A 20,581-nucleotide genomic window follows, 5' to 3' on the forward strand; every position below is an offset into this window, starting at 1 on the left:
TAGACCTTTGGGCCTCCTCTAACAGTCCCTCAGACCAGCTTTAAAGCAAATCTTTTTACACTCATCTTATTTGTTCAGAATCACTTCTCATCAGAATCATTAAAAAAAAAAGTTTAATCAAGTGCTTACCTTATATCAATTTGTGTCTACATATAGACTTGCAGGATTGTAGCTCCATTTCCCATCACTCAGCAAGTCCCATAAGTCTCTGCTTTTTACACAAAGCATATTTCTTTCCAGAATTCAACTTGATGTGCTTTTTTCTCTCTCTTTGGCCACTGGTCTGTATGGAAGATAGACTTGCTTTCAAAGGAGATTTGTTCACTATTAGCTAAGGCAGTGACTCAGTAACAGTGCCTCCTGGATGGCCCTCTAAGTACATTACTCTGTTCCCAGTGGTTGGGAAACTCTTAAAGGCAATGGACTGAGTACTTGAAGGGTAGACGGTGCCCCCACCCATTCTCACACACCCATTCTTACGGGGCACGGTTTGCCCTGAGGCTAGTGTCTTCAGCTATAGACATAATAATAGCCAGCATTTATTGAGAACTTAACTTTGTCCCAGATACTTGTTTAATTAGCTGTTTTACATTCATTAACTCATTTAATCTTTGTGAGATAGTAGGTCTTATTACTTTCCCCACTTTGCAGATGAGGAAACAGACGCCCAGAAATGTTGAGTAACTTGTTTAAGGTAACAAACTCATGTGGTTCAGAGTGTTTGTTGGTGTCAGAACAAGACTTTCTTGACCGTGGAGAGCACTTTGGCTCTGGCTTCAGTTGTGTCCTAGCAGTAGAAGATAGATCCCTTAGGATTAGCTCACAGTCAGTGTGGGGCAAAACATGGCTCCCAGGCCGGCTTCAGAGTTGTGCGTGCTCTCCTCTGCCCCACGTTGTTTCTTTCTGCCCTCTGTGGCCTGTTGTAAAGGTGGCACAGTGCAGGAGATGCAGCTCTTTGGGTTTAGCTCCCTGGTCTTAACAGCTGTGGGAAACAGTTTTTTGACCTTATTGTTTAATCCTGGCTTCTGGTTTTCCTCTTCATCTCTTCTCACCTTCTGGAATTCCAAGAACTCCTTTAGAAAAACCAGACTCTTGAGACCTGAAATTGGTAACCAACAAGTAAGTACCTCACAGCACAGGACAGTTTGGATTCTTAGAGTTGACTGTCCTGCTCAGTAGCACCTCACTACCCCCCAAAAAGAAAACTTTTGTTTGTGGATCTTAACCATGTACATTTTATCCTTACGAAACTAAAATTTTCTTTTTATATACCATTATGTACACTTACACACGCAGAAGCCCAGAGCTACTTGCTTTTAGCCTTGACTGCCAAGGACACTGAGAGCACTGTAGCTGGTGGTGCCAGGCCTCTGTGTGTGTTTGGGACTTGCCAGTCCAATCCTGGGAGCTGAATTCTGTCCATCCTGCTGTGTCTCTTTATCCCATTGCTTGTGTAATATGCCACTACTTCCTGTTTGCATTTGTCAGTCTTTCTTTTGGTTCACTTCTCTCTCCTGAAGCTATGCATGTGGTCCTCCTAGACATCTGGAGTTGTTTCTTAGTGAGAGTGAACCTCTGTGGAATTTCAGTTAACTTGAGTTTATGAGTTTTTGGTTTGATTTACTTGCTTGTCTACCCCTGGCAATATAGTGCCTTTTCTTTTATCCTGTTAGAGGTTTTGATTTTATTAGCAAAATTCTGAAATTTTGAGCTGATTTAAAGATGCCAGCATGGGGCATGGGTAAAGGGGGTGAGCTGCTGCCCTTGATTCAAGCATCACTTATCCACTTGCGCCCCTATTGCTGCCCTAGCAGAAAAAGAGGAGGAGTTGAACTTATATGATTGCATTTGTGTTCAAACCTGATTCACTTCTCTAAGATCACGGTTACATGCCATTTCTAAATTACTTTAGAATCCATCTTTTTGTTACAGTGGAAAAACCAAGGTCCATGTGAATTACTTTGAGAAGCACAGCCTGTTGGGTTTCTTATGAGTGGTTCTCCCCCTCCCCACTTCCCACCTCCAGCACATTTTTTTTTTAGTTTATTAATTAATTTATTTTTGGCTGCATTGGGTCTTCGTTGCTATGTGCAGGCTTTCTCTAGTTGCGGCGAGCGGGGGCTACTCTTCGTTGTGGTGTGTGGGCTTCTCATTGCGGTGGCTTCTCTTGTTGCGGAGCACGGGCTCTAGGCACCTGGGCTTCAGTAGTTGTGGCACATGGGCTCAGTAGTTGTGGCTCACGGGCTCTAGAGCGCAGGCTCAGTAGTTGTGGCGCACGGGCTTAGTTGCTCTGTGGCATGTGAGATCTTCCCGGACCAGGGATCTGACCCGTGTGCCCTGCATTAGCAGGTGGATTCTTAACCGTTGCGCCACCAGGGAAGTCCCTCCAGCACATTTTTATCTCTTCAGAGGTGGCTGCTGTCACATACAGGTGTTCTTTAGTGATGCAGGCCACTGCTTCCTTGGAGAGTGCATGGCAGTGTTCTCTTGCTAATGAAAAGGCTGTCATAATGGGTTAGGTCCATAGGGGCTCTGCCCTTCTGTACTTGTATTCCTAGGGAGAAAAATCTCTACCTTAATTACCACATCATGCTGGCAGAGAGGTGTGGCTGCTAATTGATTAGATGACAGTCCTTTGCATTGGTGTGGAACTGTTGAGGTTGTTTTGTTTTTAAATGAAATAGATTTGAGCCAGGTAAGTTTATTTTGAAGAGATAAAGATTTCCCTTTATTAATGTCATGTCTTTTTTTTTTTTTTTTACAAACTGTCTTTTTTCTTTTTTTAAAATTAATTTATTTATTTATTTATTTATTTTTGGCTGTGTTGGGTCTTCGTTGCTGCATGTAGGCTTTCTCTGGTTGCAGCGAGCGGGGGCTACTCTTCGTTGTGGTGCACGGGCTTCTCACTGCAGTGGCTTCTCTTGTTGCGGAGCACGGGCTCTAGGCGTGTGGGCTTCAGTAGCTGTGGCACACGGGCTCAGTAGTTGTGGCTCGTGGGCTCTAGAGCGAAGGCTCAGTAGTTGTGGCGCACGGGCTTAGTTGCTCCGCGGCATGTGGGATCTTCCCGGACCAGGGCTCGAACCCGTGTCCCCTGCATTGACAGGCAGATTCTCAACCACTGAGCCACCAGGGAAGTCCCAGACCTCATGTCTTTAGTGCCATTTCTGTGTCCTTATCTTCTAACTCAGTAGTAAGAAGCACTAAGTTGGCTTTTCTTGCCATTTTGTTGCCGGTGGCAAACAATGTCTTTTCCTCTCCTGCACCTTTGGTGTGCTTCCTTTCTGTTTGGTAGCACCAGATTCCTTTATTTGTTTTGGTTTTCATTCTCTCCGCCTGTCTTGGAGTGGTTGAACCCTATTCTGAAATATATTTTTAAGATAGTGTTTAAAAGCAAACACCCTGCCTTTCTTGAAACCACAGAAACTGCTTGTGAAACAGCCGATAGAGCAAGCTGCCAAATCCACACTGTTAAAACCAACCCCTAACTGACAAAATGTCAGACACTGATGTTAAACCTTCCTTATGATTAGGGTGTGAGGGTTTTTCTCATTAATAAATGTTTAGGTGCTGAACTCCCAGTTTCACATTTGGAATGCTTTACATTATAAAATTCTGCATAGTAAACCATTCCAAAAGAATCCTGTGCAGCTAATCTGCTATCTGCTGTAGGAAAGGTTTTCAACAAAACAATTCCCATTCCCCTTCACCTACTTATTTATTTTTTTTAATTTCAGGAAATGATTTTCTTTGGAGGTGATTTGGACCAAGTCTCACTAGCTTTACCATTTTTAAGATAGAACTATATATAAAATATATAAACAACAAGATCTACTGTATAGCACAGGGAACAATATAACTATATTCAGTATTTTGTAATAACCTATAATAGAAAAGAATCTGAAAAAGAATACGTATATATGTGTGTGCAGACACACACACACATACATATATAACTGAATCACTTTGTTGTACACCTGCAATATTGTAAATCAACTAAACTTCAATTTAAAAAAAAAAAAAAGAACTAGCTTCAGAATTATTTTTCCCCCAACAGAGGAAGACTGGGGCCTTAATCTTTATCCTTAAGCCCTGAATTACCTTTTTTTTTTTTTTTTTTTTTTTTAGGATGGCACAGAATCTTTTGTTTGTCTAGGGAATTTCTTTCCAAGTACTTTCAGGAATAAGTATTCGTTCCTTCTTGCAACCTTCCAGAAGAACTCTTACAGTGCTGGTAGCCTGCTGAGTAAGAGTACAGTTTTAAAAACTGGTACTAGTTATACATCAAGCTATATAGCACTGCTTGAATGGGAGACCAGGCGTGACAACCAATAATTGGGGAAAAAAAGGAAAAGTATATTAACGTGCCTCCATAGTCACAGCCAGCACTGAGATATGGGGCTCTGGATGCAGAGCTTTACGAAGCCCTTCCAGATTTTCCCCAAGAGCACCCTCTTCTGTTCTAGTGCTAAGGGCTTTTTTTGACTTCATTTCCATGACCTTAGCCCTGAGCAACTTTTCTGACTTTGTGCTTAAGCCCTTCCTGTATCATCTTTGCTTGTATATTGGGCCTGTCTCTGGTTTTTAGATGGGGATGAGACAAGGAAGGCTAAATGATTGATTCTTCAGTGAGTCTCCCTGGGTTGACTTCCTTTTATACCAGCATCTCACAGCTCTCATCATGGTCCACTCAGTGGGTGGGCATCCCCATTCATTGAAGTCTCAGGGTTTAATATTATTTCTTTCTTTCTTTCTTTCTTTCTTTATTTGGCTGCTCCGGGTCATGGTTGTGGCATGTGGGATCTTTTAGTTGCGGCATGAGGGATCTAGTTTGCTCACCAGGGATCTAACCCGGCCCCCTGCATTGGGAGCGCAGAGTCTTAACCACTGGACCACCAGGGAAGTCCTAAGTCTCAGGGTTTAGATAGATCCTGCTAGAACTCATGGTCGTAGCTAGAAGCGAGACCTGGGATCTTCAAATCTCTCAGCGCGTGATTCCTCTGAAAAATAACAAAAGCTACAGACGTCTAGTAAATTGGAGGGCATAGGCAGACTGTAACTTTAGTTAGCTCCTGGATTTGGTCCTACGTTGGATAGTGTGATTTGTGCTTATCTCTCCAATTAGGTAGTCAACTTTTTTGAAGGCTGGGCTGTATTTTATCCTTCTCTGTGTCCCTTCCTCCCCCAGAGTCTATTAGAGTGCTTTGCACATGATCATCTCTCAGTGAATTATTCGTGAAATAAAACAATAAGAAAAATTACAACATGGGTATTATTCTTCATTTACCACCACCCTTGGGGAAGTGTGTCCATATTGATTTGTGAATCAGACATTTGTCTATCCAATTTTTGGCCATAGAAGTCACAAGTCTTAATTGGTATCTTAATAGGTTCAATAATGACTAAAAAGAACAACTTTTTCAGGATGAGAGGATAAGGGGGACGTTTTACCCTATTACTGGATTGTGTTAAGAACTCAGAGACGAAACCACAGCGGGGGAGTGCACTGCTGAGGAAACCCTGTCTGGCTTCCTGAAGTGGGGAACAGAGTGGAAAAGCCAGGCCCTCCCGGTTTTGCTGAATTCTGTTCTTGTCCCTGACACACAGCATCTCTGGCTATGTTGTTGCTTTTGGTTAAATTGGCCTCATCTTTCCTGCTTCTGCAATGGGTGAACAGAAGTACACTGGATGTTGGGAATTTTGTCCAGAGCTGGAGAGATCATGTGGTCTGTATCAGAAGGCTGGAGTTATTTATAGTGGGAGAGAAGCTAAGGAGCATGGCACAGAAAGAACTGATTTCACACCACCTCAGCACCTGGTGGTGGTGCGGACCCAGATTTCTCTTTGAGCATCTCGGGGGGAGATCAGGTGCTTTTCTGAATTGACCAAGAGCTGTGAGGTGTCAAGGACCACATTTTCCAGGACCATTATGGGTAGGGCAAGAATGCGATGACCATTTTCTACTTTCCTCTTGATTCCTTGGTCTTTGTGACTCAGGGTGTGAGAGCTCCAACTGACTTTTGAAGCTCCTGTTTTTGAACCAGTGCAGAAGGCACCAGCTGTGTAGGGTGGTGGAAAAAGGACCTGTTGGACTGGTCTGCTTGGACCCGCCTCCCCCTTCCCCCACTCTGGGCAGTGAGGCTGAAACTGCTGCTTGCTGGGCTTTGCCAAGTTGGTTTCTCCTCATGGATCGGCTACCGTGGCAGGCAGGCAGGCAGCTCCCCATCCAGGAGCCCTCCAAGGAGCCAGGCTGCTAGGGGGTCACGCTGCGGGCGCGGGGGGAGGGCAGGTGCTAGGCATCAGGTGTGCCACCTACCCTACCAGGGACTGTGCCTACTCAGAGCTGCTCAGACTAAGGCTGCAGAGCCCTGGGGCCTGCTGGAAGTAGACTGTGTGTCACGGTACCTTTTCCTGCACCTTGTGGCCACATTCGTGGTGTGCAGAGAGGCTGGGAGTGGTGAGGAGCTTGTAAATTGTGGGTAGATGAAGTCTAGAGAGGGAGAGGATTCTTGCCTAGGGCACACTGAGTGCAGGGTTGTAATGTTTCAGAGTTGTCACCTAGCTTAACTTTAATTTTCTCAGCCCTAGGTGGAAGAGATTTTCCAGTGTGCGAGCTGGGTGTCCAAGACATGTTAGGTGAGGTTTACTTATGGAGCCAGACTTCTGGCAGGTTGACTCGATGTAAGACAAGGTCAGGATGTGGTCTTCAGGACGTGCAGACCATGCTCACTTCCTGCTGTGGTCTCAGGGACAGGGCTGGAAGGCTTATGAGCACAGAGGCACTGAGAGCCCTCACATCCACCTAGGACAGACCCTCAGAGCTCATCTCCAGCCCCTCATTATACAAGTGGGGAAACACAGGTCCCAAGAGGGTGAATGACTGGCTCAGGATATGTAACTTGTTTGGGTGGAGCTGGATCTAGATTTGCTCTCTCTTGAGGACTTGGAGCTGTATCCCCCGTTGCTTCCACTTCAGAAGCAGTCCTCTTGCTTAGAAGACCTGTGCGGGGGCTACCTGCAGCCCTCATGGCAGAGGGGAGGCTGGGGAAGGACAGGTAAAAGGGCAGTAGGCCCCAGCTCCACACACTGGCCATGAGCTCTGAAATCCTGCCAGAGTCTGCGTCCGTAGAGAACACCAGAAGGCCCTCGAGAATGGATTAAAAGCAGTGGGCACCAGCAGTCTAGCCCTGGCCCAGGGTGAAGTAGTCACGTGGAGCAGCGATGTGCTAAGAGCTGTTGGGTAGAGTCAGTCCGAAAAAAGCAGGAAGACCCTGACCTTCTCTCATGAATTAGGAAAGCATTGCTTGAAAGCCTGTTAGGTGCCAGGCACTGTGCCTGGGCACTGAGGACACAGAGTTGACTTAAGCCCTGGAAATTTCTCTTAGGTCGCTCCCGCTCTTGTGCAGTGGTGAACAAGACAGCCACCGAGAGTTGTGAAGGAGACAGGCCATTCCGCAAGAGCGAAGTCCTAGTGCAAGAAGGCGGCTGTCTTTGGGACACCTGGAGTGACGTGTCAGGGACCCTGTGAAGTCAGAGAGGTGGAGCAGGGAAAACTTCCTGGAGGACGTGATGTCTGAGCTGAGGCTAACCAGGAAGAAGAATGGGAACAGAGGATGGAGGCAAAGCGTTCCAGGCGGTAGGAGGCCGTGGCAAAGGCCTGGAGGTCTGAGAGAACACTTGAAGACAGGTGGCAGGAGCTCAGAGTGAGACTCTAGGGAGGAACGAGGGCAAGGCTGGAGCTGCAGGCAGGGAAAGGGAGCTGCCAGCTGAAAGAAAAATCCAGAAACGATTTGGGTCTGCAAATCAGTTTTACAGTGTGTGTATATATATATGTATGTAGACATTTACCCCATGTATGTGTACGTATACATATAAATCGTGTGTGGGTGTGTTTAAGGGGAGCTTTGAATATGAAGCCATCACTTCCTGTTCCCACCCAGTGCTGGGCGTCCTGCTGAGGTGACTGTGGATGGCCCCCACATGTGGCAGAGTAAGAGGACTGGTTTTTCTACATGCAGGTGTGGGTGGAGGGTAGGCTGTCCGAGGTTTCCGTCCTGGCAGGTGGGACTGGTTTTAGCTTTGGAGCAGAGCTGGCTGAGGACACTGTGGGGCTTCTTCAGGCCCAGGGGCAGGACCAATTTCCCTCTTCTCATGGAGGAGTGACTCACAGGCCATTGCTGCCACCGGAGGTTCTGCAGGCTTTTCAGAGGCAGCCTGTGGCGGCTGATGGTAGCAGTTGGTGAGAAAGAAGTACTTGGTGGCCATTTCTCCTGCCACTCCTGACAGACATTTCTGTCGCTAAATAGCACCTCTCTGTGGCAGCCTTGGGCTCTGCTCTGGCAAAGGAGGAGCATTTCCTCTCCGTGAGAGGGGCCATCTGTGGCTTCTGCTCGACCCTGTACAACACGCCAGCGAGAGTCCTCCTTCCCTCCTGCCGCTGGCAGTCAGGGGCACAGGTCCTTAAGTGGTGGACCTTAACTTACAGGGTCATAGAAATGACCATGCTCCAAACTGCAGGGTTCAGGGCACAGCCGGCAAAGCCAAAGCATGTGAAAACCGACCTGAGGTTAGAGTGTAGACTGTCTGCCTCCGAAAGGTGTAACGGGGACAGTGTCTCCCCTGACTGTATGTGGCTGCTGCCTTGCAGACAGCTGGGCTGTCTGCTCTCCTGCCAGGGAGCAAGTTTTGTTCCCATGCTAGTCCGGCTTTTACTGTTTCCCCTCCTGCCTTTCCCCAGAGACCATAAACCTGCCTACCTCCTGTTATGTTCTAGTTCTGATAGGAGTACCATTCAGAGTTCTTGGCAGGAGACCAACTCACTTCTCTCCGGGTTGGTTTCCCCTCCTTTTCCCAGCGTGTTGGATGTGCATGTTCCCCAGAGTTCTCCGTATGCAGCTGTAGCGCCCAGAGATTGGAGCTCTCCTGCAGTGGGAACCCAGCTGCTTCCCTCCTCGGTTTTAGGGGCAGGGCTTGAAAATAGAGAATCATAATCTCCCTTCCTCCTCCTTCTCCTGCCCCCCCTCCTCCCCCCACAATACACCAAGCAAACTGGAGTGACCGGCTCAGGGGCTCAGAGCGGGACTCAGCCCGCCTCACTGCTCTGCATGACAGCAGCGATCTGGAGGAAGATTAATGGACGCGTGAGTATGTGAACCCCGGAGCACGTTACCATCTCAGGCTGGTCCTCGGTGGCAGGTGTGGACTTATTCTGGTGTTAGGGAGACCAGGGCTCCTGAGGGGAGATGATGACCCAGCCAGGTGTGTGTCTGCCCGAGGCCACCCTCCTCTCTAACACGTGGGGAAATGGAAAGCGCTTCTAAATACCCCTGCTCTTCAGAAGAGCTTGGTGGGCGGTTCGGAGAGTTTGTTCTTGGAATCCTTTGCAGCACAATATCCCTTTCTTCCCTAAGCCAGGTTCTTTAGCTCCTAAGCTGGACTTAACTACCTTCACTTCTTGTAGGATGAGTGCATCTCCCTGGCTGGGGTGAGACTGTGGGTGGAAGGTTAGGAAGGGGTAGCTGCTCCTTTGCTAGAAAGGGGAGCTTGGAGAGGGAGCACAGGTTGCCAGCAGGTATTTCGCATCCGCCTCTGGCTGGCTAGAGAAGGGTGCCACCCTAGTTCCCGTCTGCCGACCTCTCCAGACAGCCAAGGGAGCACCCAAATGGAAACATCCTCTTTCTGCCGAGACTTGAGTGCCTAAGGCAGAGACCAGATGGTAGAAGCCCAAGCCTGCTAAGAGGGGAAGATTGGTTATTTAGGGGCTGTGACAAATGGTTTTGCAGAAGAGCAGGGGAGAAAGGATCTAATTTAGCAAAGCCAGGGGCCAATTTCTACAGTAACCCTGTGGAGAGCCCAGACGGCCTGGAACCACAGGGCCACAGGCTCAGGTGCTGACTGCCTTCTCCCTTCCTTCCTGTGTCTGGTGGCTAGTGATGTCATTGTGAGGTTAACCCTCTGGTCAGAGAGGATGACCCTGACTCCCTGCTGCCTGAGCCCTTCTGCCCTGGAGCTGTACCTAAATGGCCTCCCAATTCTGATTTTGTATAGGACAAGAAATGGTCATAGGAAGTTTTGTTTTGATAGTTTGACTTCTGATTGGGCATTTAGCCATCTGAGAACTGAGTGCTTGCTTTCTTTTTTTAAAAAATAAATTTATTTATTTAATTATTTTTGGCTGCTTTGGGTCTTTGTTGCTGCGTGCAGGGTTTCTCTGGTTGCAGCAAGCGGGGGCTACTCTTCGTCGTGGCGCGCGGGCTTCTCATTGCGGTGGCTTCTCTTGTTGCGGAGCACGGGCTCTAGGTGTGTGGGCTTCAGTAGTTGTGGCTCACGGGCTCTAGAGCGCAGGCTCAGTAGTTGTGGCACACAGGCTTAGTTGCTCCACGGCATGGGGGATCTTTCTGGACCAGGGTTCGAACCTGTGTCCCCCGCATTGGCAGGAAGATTCTTTTTTTTTGTTTTTTTTTAAATGCACAGATCTTTTTTAAAAATTTATTTATTTTATTATTTATTTTAGTTTTGGCTGCATTGGGTCTTCGTTGCTGCTTGGGGGGCTTTTCTCTAGTTGTGGAAAGCGGGGGCTACTCTTCGTTGCGGTGCGAGGGCTTCTCATTGAGGCAGCTTCTCTTGTTGCGGAGCACAGGCTCTAGGCATGCGGGCTTCAGTAGTTGTGGCACACGGGCTTCAGTAGTTGTGGCTCGCAGTCTCAGTAGTTGTGGCTCGCGGGCTCTAGAGCGCAGGCTCAGTAGTTGTGGCGCATGGGCTTAGTTGCTCCGCGGCATGTGGGATCTTCCCGGACCAGGGCTCGAACCTGTGTCCTGCATTGGCAGGCAGATTCTTTTTTTTTTTTTTTTTTTAATTTTTTTTTTTTTTTTTTAATATTTCTGGCTGTGTTGGGTCTTTGTTTCTGTGCGAGGGCTTTCTCCAGTTGCGGCAAGTGGGGGCCACTCTTCATCGCGGTGCGCGGGCCTCTCACTATCAGGGCCTCTCTTGCTGCGGAGCACAGGCTCCAGATGCGCAGGCTCAGTAATTGTGGCTCACGGGCCCAGTTGCTCCGCGGCATGTGGGATCCTCCCAGACCAGGGCTCGAACCCGTGTCTCCTGCATTGGCAGGCGGATTCTCAACCACTGTGCCACGAGGGAAGCCCTGGCAGGCAGATTCTTAACCACTGCACCGCCAGGGAAGCCCCTGAGTGCTTTCTTTATGCAAAAGTACCCTGGAAACACCCCTCTTTCTTAAGCCCTATGCCACATACATTTCTTGGTGAGACAGAGAGCCTTTGCTTGGGTATTATTTTAATTTGGGACTCTTAATGGGGCCCTATGTTGCTCATCCTTCTAATCTCCCGGACCCCCCCCCCAAAAAAAAAAATCAAACCTTTTATACGAAGAACTTTGGAAAAATGGAGCAGTGCCTCAAGGTCACTGGATCATAAGTGGTATTCGGCATAGTTAGCTGGTTTGGTGTTTGGTGAGAGATTTCTGCTTTATATTTGAGCAAAAGATCTCTTGGCAGGAGACCTCTGTGTGGTGTTCCCAGTGCTTGCCCTGTGTACAGGGTTTGCCCCCTTCCCTCCCCTGACAGGTTGTTTTAATCTTCTTGCCCATAAACAAGTGCAGCAGAACATGTCGGGCCAGCTCACATGACCTTGGTCATCTCTTAATGGGGTAGCCAGCATCAGCTTTATTTTTTTAATTATTTTTTAAAATTAATTAATTAATTTATTTTTGGCTGCGCTGGGGCTTCGTTGCTGCTCACAGGCTTTCTCTAGTTGCGGCGAGTGGGGACTACTCTTCGTTGCGGTGCGCGGGCTTCTTATTGTGGTGGCTTCTCTTGTTGCAGAGCACAGGCTCTGGGCGCACGGGCTTCAGTAGTTGTGGCTCGCGGGCTCTAGAGCGCAGGCTCAGTAGTTGTGGCCCACGGGCTTAGTTGTTCCGCGGCATGTGGGATCTTCCCGGACCAGGGCTCAAACCCGTGTCCCCTGCATTGGCAGGCGGATTCTTAACCGCTGCGCCACCAGGGAAGCCCCAGCATGAGTTTTAGATACCACAGTCACTTGATGTGTTAGAGCTGTCAGGGTAAAAATGTGGAGATGCCAGGAGGAAGCCTGGGTCTGTCAAGAAAGGGAAACAGGAGTGTTTGTGATTCCTTAGTGAGGACCAGGTAGGAAAAGTCAGCTCTTGTGGGACAGGAGTGAGAAAAGGACAGCTAGACAGTTTCATTCCTTCTTACCTTTATCATCCCTGAATTCCTCCTTCTGGTATCTCATTTATCTTTCTCCTGTATCTCAAATCCTGTCTGCCGGGGCCCATGACATGCAGCTGTTTCAGGAAACTGCCCCTGAGACAGATGCATGCCAGCTTATGGGATACAAAACCCAACACCGAAAATCCCATCTTCCCAAACAGTGATCTTGTTATGTTGTGTGAAGGACAGCTGGTGGTGGGAGCCTGGCTGCCACGAAGGCTGCCGAGTCTCCAAGCCAGAGACATTCAGGAGCTGGGAGTGCAGCTAAGTTTTCACCACCACGCTCACCCCCACTACCCTGGCTCTGAGTTTCCCTCGTCTCACTACGGAAGAGGCAGTGCTCTTCAGTACATAACAATCAGGGACTCTAGCCACACTGTGTGAGTGTGTGTGTGTTTCTTAAATACCGGTCACATTTCCCATTGTGACTATTAATTTTCAAAGTTTCCAGTTCCATATACCTAGAAAATCTTGGCAAGATTATTGACATTGTGTGTCTCAGGAGCTGTGGTGTGTACTCTGCATTTTCCTAGGGTTGGATGTGTGTGTTTAAAGTGCTTTTTATCAGGGACAAGTAGAGTGGCCTTTTATGGAAGGGATAAAACAGTTGAGCTGCTGGAGCCCTTTCTCGCTCTGCCAGAAACCCACGTCCAAGTCTGAGCTGTGCAAATAGGTGACCAGAACTTGGTCTTCGACTCTAGCGCTTTCCTAGGCCGGTTTGAAAGATCCATCTCTTTTCGGAGAATAGAGAATTTGTGGTAAGCAGTGGGTAAAGAAGTTGAAGCCAAAAGCCTTATCTGGGCTTCCCTGGTGGTGCAGTAGTTAAGAACCCGCCTGCCAATGCAGGGGACACGGGTTTGAGCACTGGTCCGGGAATATCCCACATGCCGCAGAGCAAGTAAGCCGGTGCGCCGCAACTACTGAGCCTGCGCTCTGGAGTCCCTGAGCCACAACTACTGAAGCCCACGCGCCTACAGCCCGTGCTCCACAACAAGAGAAGCCACCACAGTGAGAAGCCCGTGCACCGCAAGGAAGAGTAGCCCCCACTTGCCGCAACTAGAGAAAGCCCGTGCGCAGCAACAGACCCAATGCAACCAAAAATAAATAATAATTAATTTTTTAAAAATCATATTTTAAAAAAACATAAAAACTTATTCAAAAGCCATATCTTTTTCTGGCAACCTACTGAATAAGTTGGGAAAGCGTATGGAATTATAGTAATAATAGCTAGCATGTCATGAGCATTTAATATATGCCAGGCATTGTTCTAAGTGTTTTGGATGGTGTTGAATAATTTCTGACTTTACCCCTTTGTTTTCTCTTGATAGAAACCCCCTTATGACTATGGGGTCTTTGTCCTTGTACTCGCTGTTTGCATGGACTAGATAGAACAACAGGATGGGTAGCAGTGGCCTCCTGCTACCCAGCCAGATTCTTCTGACCGGAGGTATCCTGGGTGGGGTTTTTTCTCTCAATCTTCCGGTCTTTATTTAAGCCACCATGCCTGTTGGCAATTAGAGCTGCCCTTCAGGATTTGTTGGGGAGGATCTGTATTCCTTTTGCAGCCATCCTTTCTTCCCTGCCCTCTCTGAGTGAATTCGGAGGTGGAGAGCTAGAAACTTGGCTGCTTGCCTCCTTCAAAACAACCAGCATTCTCTTGTCTGCAGTCTGTGTAATAAATAGTGCATCTAACAATGCCCCAAAGTGGCCCCCTTCCTCCCCAGCACCACCGGTCAGTTGGTGGATCTAGTTCCTGAGGGCTTCCACCAGCACGTGAGTTAATCTGTACCAAAGGGCCCTGCTCCCGTGTTCAAATCACAGACGTTAGAAAGCTCATAACCTCCAGCAATGAAGTCTGAACCCACATCTCCCCGTTGCCTTAGCCAGGGCTAAACTGGCCTTTTCTGGACCACTCCTTTCTCTTAGAAACCAGTACAGTCAGACTCTCTTCCTCAGACTCTGTCTCTGAGAAGATGAATTAAGTATAAAAGTGTTTTTTAAGAAGGCACTTATAATGGAAAATAGCTGTCATCTCATTTACCATGTTCTCTGCTCCTAGGTCATGCACACAAACAGCTAGGGCACCCTGGAGGAGAACTGCCGTTGCTACCAGAAAATGAACAGTGTTTGGCTTCAGGGGCAACCTAAGCCTAAAGTCAGAAGCTGCCATGTACTCCGTCCCAGTGAGAAACTTGTGCTTTCCAATCTTCTCCACCCAGCTTCTGACAAATGAGCCCTCCTCCGTTTATCCGACAAGCTAGCCAAGGCACCTGCCCAGGTCATGGCCACTTAGTAACAGGATTCAGCAGTCTCTGCCCTTGGCCCAGGGTTGAGACTGCAGTGGTAGCGGCGGGCCCAGTGAGGTAGAAAGGAGGTACCCAGCAGGGAAGACAGTTCTAAAGAGTGTTTCCCCTGATATGTCAGGGGACTGTCCCAGGCTCCCTTCTCTCTCTCTGGAAGTTCTACTTGATCTTCCTTTAATTAACCCTTCTCTCCTGTAAGGCAGTATCCATTCAGAATTCCTTTCCTCCAGCCTTATTCTTCATCTCCACCTAGGTTCATATCTCCTTAGACCCTCCCTCCTACCCAGCCACCCCCAGATGCTCAAGTCCTTTTATGTCAAGCCCTCACCCAGAGTTTGAAGGTTAAGAAACCCCAGTTTCTACGGCCCACGCTCCTTGGAGAGCAAAGATACGTTCCTAGGTCCCATGTTGGAACACTGATTCATTTTCCTATTCTGAACTCTGGTTTAAGTGTTAAGTATGGTTAATACACTACTTCAGATACAGTGGTGGGCCGTGATGGGGTGGGCTGGCCTGAGAATGCAGCCATCATTTGTAACATGTTTCTATGGAAAAATAGTTCCTTCTCAGAACAGAACTTTTGGTAAGTTGAGGATTTCTTTTTTTTTTTTTTTTTAAAGATTTTTTATTTATTTATTTATTTATTTTTGGCTGCATTGGGTCTTAGTTGCAGCTCACAGGATCTTTGTTGAGGCATGCTGGATCTTTTGTTGCAGAGTGTGGGCTCTTCCTTGCTGTGCACAGGCTTCTCTCTAGCTGTGGTGCATGGGCTCCAGGGCGCCTGGGCTCTATAGTTGTGGTGCGCGGGTTCCAGAGCGCGTGGGCTCTGTAGTTTGCAGCACGCAGGCTCTCTAGTTGAGGCGTGCGAGCTCAGTAGTTGTGGTGTGTGCGGGCTTAGTTGCCCCATGGCATGTGGGATCTTAGTTCCCTGACCAGGGATCGAACCTGTGTCCCCTGCATTGTAAGGTAGATTCTTTACCACTGGACCACTAGGGAAGTCCCAAGTTGGGGATTTCTTGACTAATATGCTGCAGCAGATTTGCATGTGCCTTGTGGGAGCATTCTCATTACTTTGTAGTCATAGCACCAGCTATCACAAAAGTAAGTTGTCTTTCTAGATGCCAAATGCCAAAGATAAACACACACACACCACTTCCTACCCAAAAAGTTTGCTAGAGAGCTATGTGCAGCTCCTGTGATTGTTCTGGGAACAGGTGAGACTGAATTCTCAATTTTGACTGATTCGACCCATTGTCAGGTAGCACCGGAAACAGGGGCGTCCCTCATTCCACAGCTCGTGTGTCCTCACCTGCTTGGGTTTTTAGTGATCTGTTGTAGGAGGAAGATAACACCTCTCCCTGTTCCTGAGCAGGAACAACTCAATGGGGGTTTGCTCATGGAAAGAGCAGCCAGTTGGAGTTTTAGTGGTCACGTAAGTGGAAGAGCCACACTGTAGCCCGGCCAGGTGGAGACAGGTTCTGAGAGTGGTGGTGCCGGCCTTAGGTGGTTTCTGTTACTTCTTGTCCTGCTTGAGCTCTGATCTCTGACCATGGTGACTTCTGGGGCAGCAAACTTTGTCCCAATCTTTTTTCTGCTATTTCCTCCTCCTTCTTCAATTCCCTCTTTGAAACTGGAGGAGTAGGAAGGTAGTAGTTTTTCCACTTCCAGAGGAAGATGCAGTGGAAAGAGGCACCTGTCTTATTCAGCACCTTCCAGTGTAGAGCTGGAACCAGATAAGACCCGGAAGGCCTGTTTTCCGGCCTCAGCATAAAAACATTTTAAGGAAACTGCATTGGAAGGGGCAGAGACAAAGGGTTAAATCTGCACCCAGGTAGAAAGGCTGTTGCATAAATGCTGAGAGAGGGGGGTTTTTTTTGTTGTTTTTTTTTTTTTTAAGATCTCGTGCTTCTTTTTTATTTTGTGTTGGCAAAAACCCCAGGAGAAGATGGGAGATTCTGGGAGGAGGTGATTATGCTGGGTGAGTCACCTGAGCTCCCCAGCTGCCGTTTTTAGTCCTTCTGCTTTTCTGTAACAGGAGGCAGTTTGGGGAGGGTGGTGGCCAGGTGGGAACGCTGCTTGTGCAGTGGGCAGAAGGCAGGTGTATATGGGTGAATTTTTTTGGCTCTCTAGGGTTGACAGGGCCTTGCAATCAGTACATTGGTTCAAAGAGGAAATATTAAAGCAGCTCTCAGTGTGGCAAACAGTAAGTAAATGTCTCCTAAAGTCACTGTCACTTCCCCAAATCAGTAGGTCTTAGAATGGCTCAAGCTGCATTGCATTGTCACAGCAAGACACAGTGGTTTTGGTAGCACGGCAGTGGAGGGATTGAATGTGGAGAGGCAGAGAGAACTGTGTGAAGTGGGAGGGCCTGGTGGTTGTTGGGCAGCAGGAAGTTCGAGGAGAGGGATCCCCCTCTGTGATGAAAGGAGGACTTAGGCTTGATTGAGGGGAGCCAGGGATGGGGGGGCGGTGCTGCTGGTCCTCAGCTGTGGCTGTATTCTGGGCCTGCCTCCAGTTCTCCTCGGTGACCACCTTTGCCTCAAGCTTTGTGACAGATGAGAGTGCCAAGGGGCTTGTCACCACCTGAGAGAAAGCTTGTTAGTAGAACTGACGCTCCATGGATGTCATCCATTTTGGGAAGAGGGGGGTCTCATGACCCACTGCCCACTTGGATGTTGTGTGCAGAGTACACTGATACAGGTTATTGGCGTGTATCCCAGAGACCGTCACGAAGATGCCCCAACATGTTTTCTTATTTATTCATTCGTTCACATTTATTCGCTCATTACCTTACTGAATACTTCCGCTCTGTGTTATAGACATTGTTGTGAGCCATGAATCAGACAGACCGGGGGCCTTCCCCTTATGGTGTAGTCTAGTGGGAAGGACAGACAGTAACCAACCAACTTCAAAGGGCAGTAAATGCCCTGAAAGAGGGGAAAGGGGTCTTCTGGCCAGAGGTTTTGATCTTCCTTCCTCTGCCCTTGCTTATCTCCTTGGGGGAGGAGGGGAGCAACTTTAGGGATCAAAAAGTTGTACCACTTTTATTCTGTGTGCATTCCGTAAGCATTGTAACGTGGGGCGCTGTTAGGCACTAAGGGCATACAACGGTGACCTCTGACTTCTCAGAGCTCAAAGAGGGGGTGAAGGCATAGAGGCACAAAGTCAGAAGAGCTGAATGGATACAGATAGGGTGCTGTGAGAGTCAGAGAAGGGAGGGATCACTCTCAGCTAAGAAGGTGTCTGGATAACTATTTGAACAAAGGGATTTGGGATAAACAAGGGATAAGAGGGTTTACTTACCTGGATCACTTAAAAGAAGGTATTATATGAGATCTGGAGCCTTTTAGTGTGTGTGGATCTGTGTAGCTCTTCACACCACCGTTCCAGTCCATTCCCTACGCAGCAGCCAGAGTGGTGGAGCTGGGGTCCCACCGCAGATCTGTCTGACTCCAGAGTGACACCCTTCACCACCACACCACATACAGCCAGACAATGAATGTGCTAAAAAGAAACGACTGGGCAAAGAAAAGGAAGTTGGAGGGAGGCCCAGGCACCTCAGCTTCACTGGTTAGTCTCCCATCAGCTCCCCACAGTCCTCTGTAAAGCGAGCCAGACCTTTCTGCTGCAGGCTGCCTTCTGCCTCCCCCAGAGCCCTGGGCTGCTGGCAGGCAGGCTCTCCTGTGATATGGAGGAACTTGTTGGTCTCCATGGTTACGGTAACCCACTGGTAGGGAGGAGCCGGATGGAGTGCGAGGCTGGCAATGTGAGCTTCCCCCAGCCCTTGGCACCATGTGGTACTGGTATGTCGGCCGTTTCTTGGACCTTTTCTGAGAGGAAGGAGTTAAGGAAATGATGAGGAAGGGAAGAGTGGGCACACCTTCCTCCCGCTCTGGGCCGCTCAGAGGGCAGAGGCGTGGCTGCCTTCTCATTCACCCACTTCTCTTGGCAGGAGTGGTGTTAGGAAGGAGGGTCCTTTTTGTCTGACAGCCCAGCCATGGTAGAAATTTGACTTTCCTCATTCTAGAAGGAATACCAGCTTTGCTACACTGGTACTTGTAGTCAAGTTCTTAGAGATTTTTATAGCTCTTCTCAGGGCTCAGAGAACCCCTGTAGATGGGAAACAAAGGTCCCTACCTGAAAGTGAAGAGAGATCATAGAAAACATGGTTGAGACCTTACTGCGCACCAGCGACCGTGGTCAACGCTGGCGTGGATTTTCTCATTTCATCTTCGCACTAATCCTGTGAAGTGGGAACAGCTAGTGTCCTCATGTCCCAGGTGAGGAAACTGAGACCTAGAGGTGCCAAGTGATCTTGCTGGTGGTGTTCGGTGAGCTGGTAAGGAGCGAAGGCAGGGCCCCCACCGCCTCCGGCTGCCTCCAGAGCTCTGCTGTGCTATCCTGCCTGCCTAACAAGTAAGCAGAGATACCGTCGTGAGTCCCGTTTATGGTTCCCCTCCTCTCAGTCTCTAGAAGGCAGGAACCAGATCCCTCCGTACTTTGCAACAGGCTCCAGAGGTGGGCGCTCAATGAAGGTTTGCTGAACGGGCAACAGTAATTGGGGACTGAGATAGAGACCAGGCCCCAGTGAGCAGATTCTCAGGGATAAAGTGGTGTGGAAGCTTCTGAAGCCGTGGTTGCTCAGTAGAATCCACCCATTTTTGAAGAGGAGCCCAGCATTTCAAGTGGCTCAGAAGACAGGAGGTTCGAGGGGTGCTCCTTGCACCGCAGCTTCCATGCGTGAAGGGGCTGTAGGTGGCTCAGCTCGGATCTCACTCCAGGTCAGTTCTCGCCTGCCGGACTTCCCAGGCAGGCACTGGCTCTGCTGTGGCTGCTTTGAGGCGCGTGGGCTCCCTGCATGGCCCAGGCTGCAGTGCTGGTCTCCCAGCCTTGGGGTGAGACTTGCCGCTTAGAGAGCTGGAGGGCAGCGAACCAGCTTGCTTTCAGCTTTGCTTCAGTCACAGGCTCTGCTGGCCTCCTTTGTCAGGGAGGCACCTACCCTGGTTGGAAAAAGGGAGCAGCCCTTTGGCAGTTTTACACAAGCCCACCTCCGCTCTTCGACGGAGTATTAAGGGATGGTGGGGGTTCCCCAGGTGGAGACATCACAGTTCATTCTGGGGCTGGGGGTGTACATCCAGACTCTCCACTGGTCAGTGCTTACCAAGCTTTACCAGAGCTCTCCTACCCAGAATGCTCCACTGGTGTATTGACTCCTGGCAGTTGAGAGTGACAGTTGCTCAGGATCAAAGGGTGCAAAGAAGGCTCCTGGATGCAATGAAGGAGGAAGGGTTAAAGAACTAGCGATTTGCCATGTGACGTTTCAGCTCAGTCCCATCCTGTCTCTCCCCAGCCTCTCTGAGGTCACTGCTTGGTACTTCCTCCGTTTACAAAGCCCCTTACTGCCTCCCACAAATAAGATTGAGGAAACAATCCTTCTGTCACATTGCAAAATCCTGGAGACTGGGAAATGAAGCCATTTGATCCCGCTCTGGCATCTGAGTGGAGGGGCAAGCCTGAGCCTAGGGTCCAGAATAAAGCCTGACCTCTTCCACTGAGATGAGGGCACACTTTGGGAAGGAGTGAGAGCAGGGGGTGCTGTGGGACCACCTGGGTAGGCCTTTAAAACAGCCCCTGCCCCCCACTGGCCTTAACCCGGACGTTGGCCTTCCTGCTGTCCCAGGCACCTTTCCGGAATCTTCACATCTTTCCCCTCTTCCTAGTCTGTGGAGGAAGAGCGAGGACTCATTCTTCTTTTGGGAGAAATAAGAGCAGATTAGGCTTCAGAAGCATCGAAGAGGAGCTGGTGAAGGGGACCGTGAGGAACAGCAGAGTGCTGGAGTGGGCGCGAAAGCCCTGGGCTCCAGGCCCAGCTCTGCACGGGGAGGCTGACCTTGGGCAAGTCTCTTAACTTCTGTGCTTAAGTTTCTCATCTGTAAAATGAAGATGCTCCCTACCCTGTAGGTTTATGGTGTAGAGAACATGGGAAGTACGTGCCAGCAGATGGTAGTACCAGAAATGCCGAATCTGTTGACCAGGG

At 48.9% G+C, this 20,581-nt stretch overlaps 1 protein-coding gene across 10 annotated transcripts in view; it reads left to right on the plus strand.

The window, feature by feature from the left end:
• MARK2 (microtubule affinity regulating kinase 2) overlaps positions 1 to 20,581 on the plus strand; it is a 57,810-nt gene that overhangs the window by 15,799 nt on the left and 21,430 nt on the right. Inside the window, exon 1 of one of the 10 annotated variants that reach the window (XM_059931847.1) lies at positions 19,307 to 19,325. The exons of the other annotated variants lie outside the window; for them this stretch is intronic. The gene's annotated coding sequence lies outside the window, so the exon portion shown is untranslated. Of the gene's footprint in view, positions 1 to 19,306; positions 19,326 to 20,581 lie in introns of those variants that run through there. 10 annotated transcript variants of the gene reach the window in all.

This window comes from Balaenoptera ricei, chromosome 8, assembly GCF_028023285.1.
Source record: "Balaenoptera ricei isolate mBalRic1 chromosome 8, mBalRic1.hap2, whole genome shotgun sequence".
Classification (NCBI taxonomy): Eukaryota; Metazoa; Chordata; class Mammalia; order Artiodactyla; family Balaenopteridae; genus Balaenoptera; species Balaenoptera ricei.